The sequence below is a fragment of the Talpa occidentalis genome, unplaced genomic scaffold (assembly GCF_014898055.3).
Source record: "Talpa occidentalis isolate TD23 unplaced genomic scaffold, MPIMG_talOcc4v2.1 talOcc4.6, whole genome shotgun sequence".
Lineage (NCBI taxonomy): Eukaryota > Metazoa > Chordata > Mammalia > Eulipotyphla > Talpidae > Talpa > Talpa occidentalis.
Genome location: NW_023604972.1, coordinates 130,151,689 through 130,164,937, shown reverse-complemented (window position 1 = coordinate 130,164,937; position 13,249 = coordinate 130,151,689). Strand labels below are relative to the sequence as shown.

Sequence of the window (13,249 nt, the reverse complement as noted above, 5' to 3'; positions counted from 1 at the left end):
AAGAAAACCTCTTATGTCTGTAAGAAAATCAGATTATATACTCCATGAATTTAAAATGATTTAAAGATTTATAATTCACAAAGTGCATTTTTAGTAGCATAATGCGTAATATATTCTGGTAATCTGTTCACCTATTTCTCAAGGGCCTACAGTCTTGATGTCCATATAGAGACCACACATCCAGCCATGCTGAACCTCTCGCAACACTCCATGGTTATTCTCCATAATCTCCCTCACCCCTCAATTCTTTTGTACATATAGATGGAAATATTTTCAGAGATCCCCTTTCGGATTAAGAAAATAGTAATTATTTCTTATTTATTGTCTCACATTATATAAAGCATCTTTCATTAAAATATATTTAGCTGTTACAAAATACTGTTTTATTTTTGCCAATTTGAAGGGAGATACTCCCCCAAATTTCACTTAACTCTACTTTCCTCTCTTCTCCTCCCACCCATATCTGCACTTATGTATGAGTCAGAGATCTCATGCAAGGATGGTGCCATTAGTCAATTATTCTATGTTAAGTATACTTTTAAGAATTAGGGAAAAGAGAGCCTCTCTTGGTGGCACAGCAGTTGAGCGCTTGGCTGCGAAGCTACCCGCAGCCTCTGCGGCGCTGGTTCGATCCCCGGCCGCCAGCAAGGGTCCCACATGGCGCGCAGACCTCTCCTGCTGCCCGCTGCTCCCCTCAGCAGTGTATTTCGTCACTCTGCCTGTTTTGTTCCCCGCTCTGGCTCTGGTGAATTCTCTCACCCTCCTGCATTTCTGACTGTACCCAGTGCTTGTATAAATAAATCTTAAAAAAAAAAAAAAGGTGGCTTAAGAGAACAACTGAGCCCAAGTAATTCAAATGTAATTCAAAGCTTTATATAGTACCTGTCCCACATAGGTTCAATATGCATAATGGGTCATCAGAAAAGAGTGTCATTTCAGAGCCAGAGTGAGTTATTCAGAGTGAGTAATTTTTCCTGGGTGGGTATTTTCTTCTCTTGTGTGTTCATCCTAGTAAGTGATCATCGATTTCTTTGAAGAAGGTATGGAGATGGATTTAAAATATATATTTGATGTTTGTCTTTTTTATTTTTTTAAAGATTTATTTTATTTATTTATGCATACAAGAACTGGGGTGCAGACCAGTGGTGCAGGGGTGTGTGTGAGAGGGTTCTCCAGAGACAGAGTGGGGAGCAGAACAAGCAGATCTACTGAAATGCTGAGGGGAGCAATGGCAGGTGAGACAGGGGAGGTCTGCTGCACGATGTGGGTCAGTTCCCTGGCCTGGGATTGTACTCATGCTGCAGTGGCTGCCGATAGTTTAATAGCACTGAGACTTAAAACCCTGGCCACCAGGAGGCCCCTGATGTTAATTTTGCCAGTTTTTACCACAAGGAATCTAGCATCCCTATCAATTAAACTCAAATATGTGAACTAGTCCTTTTTGGGTAAAAGCCCTGGCTCTCCACTGTAGAAATTCAAGTCTATTTTCAGGTCACAGACATAAATGCATTATTAATGCTATTTATACATTGAGTAAAAATTTAGTAGGAACAACACAATCAATTGGCCAGCAGCCAAGATCCCTGCAAATAAAAACATCCAGATTAGTCCTTTGTTCTTGCTGTTAATTTGGCAGCTCAGTAGTTGTCTATTTGGCTTCTGTTACTCTGGAATGTTTTCATCCAATATGCTCATACCAGGGAGCTTATCTCAATAGTGACAGGTGAAGAATGATCAACAATCCCTCCCATTGTGAGAGGAGGTACCATTATCCCCACTTAGTGACCAGGAACCAAATATGTTAGTTTATGGGTGCATGCTCTAAAATGGTGCATGCTCTAAAATGGGGTCCTGCCATCCACCACAGAAAGGTAAAGGTAAAATAGTTTCTCAGCAAAACTTCCAAAATTCCCCATTTACTCCTGGGGAGATGCCTACGCAAACAGGGTCAACCCAAAACAGGGTCATTGAGACCCAAAAGCTTGCACAAGTCTGAGGCATCTTCTGGCAGGGAACCACAGGAAAGGAGTTCTAAAGCAGGTTCCATAGACCTAGGACTGAAGGTGATACCACATCAAGAGAATGGTTGCCATTGTCAGCCTTCCCATGTGTCTCTCACCCACTCATGACTTTCAACTGTCTCTCCTCCATGTGTCTCCTCAAAGTGCACCAAAATCCCTGGCTGCACATCAAAGCCATAAAAGCAAGAGCCCTTTTAGTGCCCACCTGCCTTCTGGCTTCACCTGTCTGGTCAGGATCATCCCCAGTTCGATTCCCAGTGAGGTCAGATTTCATATGTTCTCCTCAAGAACATGATGGCATTTAAAGGAACTCTACCTCCAACTATGAGTTAGAAGATAATGAAGTGGGGGGGAGGTCTAGTGAGTCTTGAGGGAAGATATCTATACTTCACAGGGCAAGTCCTTCAGGTGACCTATGGCATCTTCAGACAAGGGGAGCTTGGTCTCCTCAGGCAGAGGAAGGAAGACTTCTGTGGAGAGAGGCTTAGAGAAACTCTCAGCATAATCCAAACTCACTAAGGTGAGTGATTTTCTTGCAATTATTTGATCTAATCATTTAAAGCCCAAACTTTTTATCTGTAAACTTTCAAGTATTATTAAAATAATTCTTCTACCTAATATCCTTTTAATTTCCATTAGGAAATAATAGTGAAGGGCAGTTATGACTTGACTTCTTGAGTATAGATTACTAGCATCATATTTACCATTAATAAATATTCCAGTACTGAGCTCATGGTCAAGGACATGATCAAATCAATTTATTTTATCCAGTATTGGTATCTCCCTCCATTTCTGGTACTAATTCTGCTATTATCAACTTCAAACATCAACTTTTACCCAGTCAGTCAGTATTAACTCAGAAGAAATGAAATGACAACATTTATTTTAGTAGAAAGTTTACCACACAGCTTGGAAGACTGATGATGCAAGAAGCAAGCTGTGAGGTAAGACAGAAACAAGAAATGCTGGAACAGTTACTACCCTTAGGGTTGAGAGAAATAAGGGAGAATTCCTTGGTCCTATTTCTATGATCTTTCAGATTCAAATAAATACTTTGAAAGAGTGATATGAACAGACCTTTAATTTACAGTCTCTCTGTTTTGAAGTAATTTCCCCACCTTTTCCAAACAAAGACCTTTGAGGTAGTTTGCTTCTCTATCACAGCTACTTCTTCTGGACTTAAGAACCTGTAAGATGGAGAAGTGACCTCCTGATGTGGAGAAAGTGTCACTGCTTGCCTGGGGTTGTAATCTTACAGGGGGAAGGATGAGGTTAGTCCTTGAGCACTGGAAATAGCTGGAAACAGGAGGCAAATTCTAGTTAAACCAATTGCTTCTGTTGAGATGAGGAGGCCTGTGAGGTAATGCTGGGAGGGCAGCACATGGAGGGGACGAAAAGGTGTTTTCCATCCTTCTCTTCCCACCTCCCTCCAGCACTTTCTTGGCAGAACCTAACTAGCAATGGAGAAATGTTTCCAGAGCCTCTGTCCCACATGAGAGAGTGAAGAGGCATGTTTGGAGATGAAAACTAGATAAAAAGTAGTTTAATTAGTGCCAATGTTATTCCTTTGTCTCCTAGAGGGAGATCCCCTAATGTGTCCTTTAGTTTTCTTTGGCACAAAGATTAGGCCTCCCCAAATGCTCAGACAAGTTTTACTTTGAGATGTTAGGGAAGGTTTTTGCTAACAAATGTCACCTTGGCATGCAGGCTTCAGGAGAAACCATCACTGTTACCTTAAAGAGCACATAGTATTCATATCTGGGGTCCTCTCAGAAAAATGCATTCTATGGGGAACACCAATCCACAGCAGGCAATCAGCTAGTGCATTCCTCATGAGACACCTCTCCTCAATCCGGCCTAGGCTCTGGGAAAAATAAAAGCCCAGTGTGCCCCATTTACTCTAGAATTTACAGTCATATAAATTCTCCATACATATATAATAACATTTATTCTTTTTCTCCTACGTGTCTACCAGGTTAATTTTTTTTTTTCATCAGCCTGTAAAGAACCCAGTTGGCAGGGGAAATTTTCCCCCGCCCCTTCACAGTAGCCCCTGGAATAGTTAAGAATAAATCTTCATATCTACCATCTGAATAGCACCATTCCTGAGTGACTGAACGAATGATAGTAAGAAGGTATTTTACATCAGTTTTTGAAGCACTGTGGATTGAGAAACATTTAATATAAATGTCAGTTCTGCTGTTGTTTTCATACCTATGATTATGTCTGTGATGTTTCTCATCTTTCCACCTGTTTGATATGATTGAATTCTTAGATCATTCCTACGAGATAAACACCATTGTTGTCCTTGTAATAAATGACAGGAAACTTAGATTTCCAAATGAAACAAACAAACACATAACTTCTAAAGTTTCTAAGGTGAGAGACTTGATATAACAGTGCTAAAAACAAGCTTCAGAAACAGAAGGACTGGATTTGAAATCCAACTCTCCATTTTTTCCTCTCTATCAAATGAATTTCAAAATCAAGCTTCGGATATTTGTTCTGAAAAACCTCTATAGAGTTCTCTATGAAAATTCTGCTGCTATGGGTGAAAGTGCTAAGTCTTCAGTAAATTTAAGGAACTGTTTATCAAGGATTATTTCTGGCAATGAATTGGTCAGTTCTCTAGTTCCAGCCAAGAGTTAAAGTTATATTGATTTATGACAGGAGCATTCGATAACTAGATGGTCGAAATGATACCCTGGGTACCTCTTCTACAAGCCAACAACTAAACTTTATGAAAAAGAATATTAAAAGCACCTATAAATTATTAAATAAATGTCAGGAAAAGGCACTTCAGATTATAAGTCAATTTACAAAGAATAAATATGCCAACATATAGCCGCACACAGAGAAGGGGAGGGTGACATAGAAGAATCCCTTTCCTATATGCTCTTTTGCAGAACCTTTAACATTTTCAGAGACAGGTGGTATTATTTATGCATCAGATATAATTTTTTCTGTGCATTGTTTAAAAAGAACTTCCCAAATTTAATGAGTATGTTGGCAAAATATTTCAATCTTCTCGCTTTCATTTCAACATCTTCAAATTTCAATCAGTGTCCCAAAAAAAAGTGCATGAGCAAATCTCCACCTTGTACTCTTTACTTTAAAGTATTTTCTTTCATTAATTTTTTTTTGAAGATTTATTTTTTTGTTTTATTTATACAAGAACCAGGGCATAGGCCAGAGGCGCGGGAGGCTGAGAGGATTCACCAGAGACAGAGTGGAGAGCAGAACAGGCAGAATGACCAAAATACACTGCTGAGAGGAGCAGCAGTCAAGACAGGAGAGTCTGCCTCACCAGGTGGCTGGTGGGGATCGAACTGGCACTGCAGAGGCTGAGGACAGCTTCTCAGTGCTGCACTCAACTACCTGTGCCACCAGGGAGGCCCTTCTTTCACTAAATATTTTAATGTGTCTTATCTGAGAAACAGCAAATAAGATACACCAATGTTTTCAGTTAATTCTACAACTAATAAGCAGCATGAACACTGTACTTTGAAGACTGGAAAAAATAAATATCAAGGACTTTTTTTTATTTTCTGTATCAGTTACTTGGATAGAGACACCATGTTCATACAAATTCCAATGGGATTAATACTAGAGATTTTCTTAATAAGGATCTTTCAAAATATTCATAATTTTGAATTTGTGTATAAGGTGAAGAAGACCAATTAAATTAGTATTATCACAGTCAACAGCTGAAAATGAAAAAAAAAAAACCTTTTGGGGAAAGTGAAGATATTGCTTAACTCGAACTTAGAATTATCAGCAAAATCAGAAATTTTGCTCAAGGCCAGATTATGAAGAATCTTGAAAAACCTGAGTTGGATTTTCTCTTATACATAATAGGAAGTTATATCTTTCTATGCACACCATAAACATGACTAGAGAGTAGAATGTGGAATTGTACAAACTGAATCACGTGTGTTAAATAAATCACATTGCTTCACAAATAAGAAATTGTTACTATCTGATAATTGGCAAATGTATGTTTGAACTACTTAATTTCTCTAAATAATTTATTAGAGTGCTAAAATTTTAATTGTAAATGTGTATTAAAAGTAACGAACTACCTTGCCTTTACATATGATCCTGCAATCAAAGGAACAACAACAAAAAAACAAGAACACTCGGCCAGAAACATCATCAGTTGATTATGCACATGTTTCCTGAAGATACATTATGTGCTTTAGAATTATTTTCAACATGGCACAGTCACTATTATCATTCAAAATTATATACCTGTAAGGTAACCAACATGCTTATTAGAGCCACTAATATCCCCAACACTGACAACACTAAATTCTAGAAAACATATAGAGCAACAGAAACTTTTACTTATTGCCAGTGGGATACAGAATGATACAGTTACTTTGGAAGATGATTCACATCCTTCATAAAACTAAATACATCCTTAACATATAAACAAGCAATTACACTCATTGGTATTTGTCCCAGTAATTGCAAAGTTATGTCTCCCCCAAAACATGTGGATGCATGTTTATAGTAGCTTTATTCCAAGTAGCCCAAACTCGGAAACAACTAAGATGTCCTTCAGTTGATAGATTGATAACCCAATGGCAGTTTATACAGTGGACTATTATTCAAAAAAAGAAATATCAAGTATCCAATAGCAGAGAACTTCAAAGGCATATTGTTAAGTGAAAGAAGCCAATATATAAAGATTTCATGCTGTATAATTCCAACTACATGACCTCCTTGTAAAGGCAAAACTATGGAGATATTGAAATGACCAGAGGTTCAGGGAGTGGGAGAAATGAATAAGAGAAACACAGGGGAATTTAGGGTAGTAAAACTGTTCTGTTGGATATGTGTGATTATACATTTGTCAAAACCCATAAAATATGCAATACTAAGAATGATCCCTAATGTAAATTATGGACTTTAGTTAAATCATTCATCAATAAATAAATGGTGGTTCCCACTGGTACAAGATGCTATTGATACAGGAAATTGGCAGGGTGGGGGAGGTGGAGATGTGGGAGAGTGTGGATACTCTATGGTCTTTCCCTACATTTTTGGTAAACCTAAAACTGATCTAAAATTTTAAGTCTCTTCATGACCTATACATATATATATATGTATATATATATGTATATATATATATAGGTCATGAAGAGACTTAAAATTTTAGATATGTATATTTTACATATCTAAAATTTTAGATATATATATATGTATATATATATAGAGAGAGATTCTTGAAACCCATTTTCCATGTCTACCCTAAACCCTATTCATTATGTACTGTGGTTTACTCCTGAACCTTTACTCACTATCTTATTTCCATCATGGTGATAATGGATGACTTGAAATGAATGGCATTTCCATACCTAGTAGAAAATGAGTCATAACACTCTTATGTCCATGTATACCTTATGCATTCTATGACTGATAAAGTATATGTACTGGTCTAATACATTATCTTCCATTATTCTCAGTAACCCTGTGTCCAAATTCCTCTCATTTTTAATTTAGAGTGACTGCAATTTGGTAAAAAGCAAGGCTCAAGGATTCAGTGACATGATTCAAGAAAGCATTCTAATGGACAAGATTGTCCATTAGAAGAGGCATGGTATGGACAAGTCTGAGGTCATAACTAAGCAAATTGAAAATAACTAGAGATAATCACAGAGTCTGCAAATATGCATCAAGGGTTCAGGTGGGATTGAATACAGTGAGGCTAATTTATTAAAGTAGGAAATGAAAGATGTAGAACACAAATCATGTCACATAGTAAGAGTGATTATATTTTCATGTTATTTAAAGTTTTCAAAATCATTATGTATCTTAAACAAATATATAAATATTTTCACCCAAACATATGCACACACACTGTCTCAAAATCCCAACAGGTGCAGGGATCATTATAGAGAATGCAATCCTGTTAATTGGTGACATCAACAAATATAAACAGATTTATGTTGCCTAGTTAGTAGCAGCAGCATCCATCTCAATCCATTGGATTAACCCAGATCTAAATAACTTTCTCGGTTCCTTTGTTATTGGGCAACTGCATTTGTGGTACCCATATTAGTTACTTATTTTCCTACTTCCCACATCTTTACAGAAATCTTCTCCCCCTAATCTGTGAGGCATAGAGATGATATACTTCACTGGAATTTCCAATTCTTTCCCCTTTTGTAGAAAATATGAATATTGTCTTTGCATATTCTAGTTCTCTTGTGGTTTGGGGCATAGATTTGCAACATAAAACACTTCCCCTTGCAGTCACTGCATTTTTATGTCTTTGTTTTATTTTAATTTTAGCCCCCCTTCTTTATTTTCAATGTTATTCTACATTGATATAAAAGGTAATATCTCCAGAAGAAAATTCAAATTTGTAAAATAGTTTTCATATAAATTACATCAAGGCTGTAGCAATAGGATTCTCATTCGGGTCTTATTACTCAATAATTCACATTACCACAGCCTAACATTGTGAGAAAGTCCTGCATGAGAATATATATCAGCTTGTTCCAGGTAGACATGGGAAGATCTTCATGCAACTATGTATGTTATACTAGTTGCATTTAATATTCACTCATTTCAAGCATGCACATTTCCAACCAACTGATAAAGCCACCACGTGTTTACATGAAACATCCATCCATCAAGGAAATGCCCAACCCATTTCCAACTTCTCATGTTATTCAATCATCTATGCTACACTTTGAGAACTGAGTCAGCCATTTGATTAAAAAAAAGTGAGATTCCAAGACTCGTTATTCAGAGCCCCTTCCCTTCTCTAACTTCCCCACAGAAGTCCCTCTCAAAGGCACACCTCCATTCTTTCTCATTCCATGGAGCTGGTATCCTTTGAAGAAAAGTCTAGAGCCATTAAATAGACAGCTTTTGCAAGGAGACATTATTAAATTTTGACTAATCCTTAAACAAGCACTGCCATCAGGGAACATCCTTAACCACTGTGGAGATGGAAGGAATGTGTTTCCATTTATTAACAAAGTCCGCAGTGCAATTTAATATGCATGGCTTTCAAAAGTGATAAAGGAAACACCCTTTCCTCCCATAACCAGCCCTTCATCAGGCTCCTATTTACAAAAACTTCATTACATGTGATGACATTTTTATTGAATTTAAAAATACATTTACTACATGTGTATGGGTAGTAAAATCATCCTACTATTTTCAATTTCCCCATGTCTATTTTTGTAAAAAACAAGTAATATTCTCTTAGCTGCCTGCTGTTCTCTTCTGAGAGCAAATTACATGTGAGTCCAGAATTACTCATCCTCTAGGCTGTTTACAGATATTTGCTGATCTTTGTAAGAGAAACTTCTTCCCTTCATTTTTTTCCCCCTCAGTTGAACATTTCTTATGCGATTAGTTGCCAAACATATCATCTCTAAATTTGCCTAAAATCGGTCATCTTACTATGTCAAGCCTTGCTATTTTCAGAGATTAGACATTTTCTGTGCAAGAATATTTTAAGGAGAATAAATTTAGACAGCATGGGATAAACTCATATTTGTGTGAAAATAAAGCATCCTTATTGTTTCCTTTTCCTTATTGTTTCCTTTTGTGGTAAGTAGGAGAAAACTTCTTCAAGCAGTACTCATGTTTAGAAACAGAGAAAATACTTTCAGAAAGCAGCATAACCTCTCTGAGTGGTTAACTGAGCATAGCATAGGGAGAAAGAGCCCCCTAATGGTTCAGAGATCTAGAAAAACAGAAGAGGTCGTATACTCCCAATTCTTGATGGTTTGCTGTGCTAAAAGGAGTTACTAGGAAATATATCTGATACTATAGAAAAGAGTGGAGAGGTGAATAAAAAGTCAAAAATAACCTTTGCAAAAGATGCAAAGAAAAAAAATGAGAAATCCTAAGCTGAACTGACTAGGGAAGCTGCTAAATTTCAGCCTCACACGGATGTTTATGCACATGTCTGCTAGGACACTTGTCTTTCTCTATCACGTTCACTGAGAATCACTGATCTGGAATGTAGGAGACATATCAATTACATAGTTGGAAAGTGTGAAATGTTATTTGCAAAAGAACTTGCTTTCTTTCTAATCATGACACACTTTCCTATTAAGAAGATCAGGAATCAAATTCCTCATAGAAGTAATTACAGAATTTGCAAGATAATAAAAAGGAACATTTAAGTAACATTGAGAGTGAGCTAAAAAGAATGCCTAAGGACCGGAAAAACATAGTTGAAGAAATTATTGTAAAAGTCTTTATAAAGAAAAATCAATTATAGTCACAGGAAAATTTAAGAATGGATGTTTATATCTATGGTCTCCTAAAAAAAAATACACAAAGCTATTTGAAAATTAGGTATTTATCTCTCTCTCTCTCTCTCTCTCTCTCTCTCTATATATATATATATATATATACACAACTCAATATAACCCATAAATAAATAATATAAGGAAACTGTACTGCATACATAGGCTACACAGTTAGGATTATTGTAACAAAAATAGGGAATTTTAAATAATTTTGTTTATTAAATCTAAAAATGACTAGATGCATTAAATTTTAATTATAATCTCTGCTGATAGGTTGCATAAGCAATAAAATGGAAGGATTAAAAGCACAATTTTGGATAAGTTGCACAAAAAGTTAACATAAATAATACAATATGTGCAAATCAATAGCTTGGCAAGAGTGTAAGAAATTTATGATCAATGTTGTTATGTGTGGGTTTGACATAATATTGCTACTATATACATAAATGTATGGTCTTCAGTGCCTGCCACCATCCTCACTCAATATTTTGGTATTCGTTTCTCAAACATAATACTCATAGGAGAGGTATATATCTTTTTCAAATGACTCAATTCAAATATATTCAATAATCTCTAATACACAGCTCTATTCTTTTCAACAAATTGTAACTGATAAAATTCACAGCAATATAATTATTTACTTCTGATATGCTTATCATAAATGGAAATATCTATCTGTAATATTCATATTATTATGAAGCATTGAACATTTCCTATTTAAAATACAACATAGATGTCATGAAAACTAATAATTGCCTTCAAATAGGCAGATATATTTAGCATACAAGCCACGGTGAAACACACAGAAACACAGCCAGGCAGACTATGTTGTATTCCCAACTTCAGCTACGTTGCCTCTCAAGAGTCTTAGAAATCATGTTCTTATTTGAAGCATCGGACAAACAACATATTAAAAAGTTTTGTCACCTAATCACAGAAGCAGCTGGATCTTTGATTTGATGAGTGACTCAGGGAACTTCACTCAAAAGAACAATTGGAGCAGCCCTTGGGGTAAAATATTTCTCCTCATTGATCCAAAAGCAAATACATTGACATAAAGAATGTCATAGCCCCTTAGCTCCAGTAAGAATGAAATAGATTTATTTTTTTGGTCAGATATTATAGTGCTGACTCTTAGTCGTTGACTTTTGTGACCTACCAGCTTGAGGTCAATCAACTACATCAGTACTGCATTGCCCCAACTCATTATTCCACGTCCACCCAATCACTTCCCTCAAAACAAATAAATAAATAAAAATCCTGTTCCCAGCAGAGATTTAGAAATGTGCAAAGTTGCCCTAGATTCACAGACACTTTACCAGCACATACATCTCTGGCACTGACAACATTAATTGATGGGACTGCAGTTCTGGCTGTGAACTCTAGAATAGCTAAACATGCTCAGAGTCACATTGCTTTGCCTTAGTTCAGTACTTTGAGACCAAGTACTAGCCATCAATAACTTAGTCATAATATGACAGTCTACTGTCACGTCATTTAAAACACATCATATTTATACTGAAGCGTTAAGACTGCAATCAAATGGCAGATTTAGAAAAAAAGAAAAAACACTGACAACTACAGAAAAGCACACAGTAGCTTCTACGTCTGCATGAAATGTAACAGACAATGCAGTAATGGTCTTTTCATGTTATGCTATCATTTCCCAAAGTTGTTTAACAGTTAATATAAGTGAACATATTGAAGGCTATCACTCCACACACTCTGTTTAATATGGACTTTGTTTATTTTTCTTCTGAGTAGACTATGAGCCACATAAACTTATAATCTAGTGGTCTCTTTAAAAATAACCTCACAGATACCTGGAGACAAAATAGCAAATATATTCATATAAACAAGCATCAACACATTTCCAAATCCAGCAGCCAGTGTATTGCATTAACTTTAATACACCACTGCAAACTCAATTTGTAAAGCACGCAGAGCTGTGATGCATTTTACCGTGAATGACTGAGAAAGGAATCCAGAGATAAAAATGTAATTTCCTTACCTGGAGCATGAAACCGTTTCTGTTCAATTCTGGAACAAAGTAGGGCTGGGAAGAGGACTTGGTTTTTGTTTTCTTTGCAAAATCCTCTTTAATGATGCAGGAGTGAGATGAACTATTCCAAGGTGAAGTCTGTTATTTCATGCTGGGGCTCGGAGCTGACTTCCTCTTGTAAAGAAAAGGCTCCTCAGTAAGTTGTTGACTGAGGGAGGCAGGCAGCGAGATAATCGGCACCAGCAGGCAGCGATGCTGTGGAACGTGTGTGGCCTCCCTCCCCACCTGCCTTCCCTTCTCTCTCTCTCCTTTTCGCCCTGCCGCTCACTCAGCGTAAGTCTCAGCTCCTGCTGCTGCTGTATAATCAATCTAGCCTGTCTGAAGCTAATAGTCCTCTATTTAACCAGCCAATCAATAGCAAGGATGCCACTGTTACTCCCAAGAGTCTTTTCCAAGAGTGGTGCAAACAATAGGAGTTTTGCTAGCAGTTTGGCCAAGTGTTTTTCATTATTTTATCTGCCTTCCAGATAGAGCTTGAGAGAGCAAAGGCTCAAAGCAAGCTTAGTGCTATTGCAGCTTTTTTTGCATTTTAAAAATTTACCCCTTCTTAGCCAGCTGATATTTATGTATAATTACACACCAGCCCCTCTTACACATAATCACTTAGGAATTGCTATAGAGTTGCAATGTATGATAAAATCTTCCTAAGTCCTATATCTAAGAAAAAAAAAATCAGTAACAGAATTGCACATACCTACAAATGATTTTTGCTACAATCCATGACACCTTCTGTAGGCTGTATAGCTTGGAAAAATAAAGAATACCCCGTTTTATTGATTGGCATTAAAAGTTTTTCATTTTTTTCTAAAAAATGGGTGATCTATATTCTTGTTTCTCATAAGGAAGGAGGGTTGATGTTTGTAGATTTTTTTGAACTAGAC

The 13,249-nt window shown here is 36.6% G+C and overlaps 1 protein-coding gene across 6 annotated transcripts in view; it reads right to left on the bottom strand.

Annotated features, from left to right (window-relative positions):
- Positions 1-12,841, bottom strand: part of CDH18 (cadherin 18) — a 712,342-nt gene extending 699,501 nt beyond the window's left edge. For 4 of the 6 annotated variants that reach the window (XM_054688413.1, XM_054688412.1, XM_054688411.1 and 1 more), the window contains exon 1: positions 12,318-12,841. The gene's annotated coding sequence lies outside the window, so the exon portion shown is untranslated. The remainder of the gene's footprint in view (positions 1-12,317) is intronic. The other 2 variants (XM_054688417.1, XM_037530812.2) reach the window with 1 other exon arrangement.
- Between the last annotated feature and the right edge of the window lie 408 nt (positions 12,842-13,249).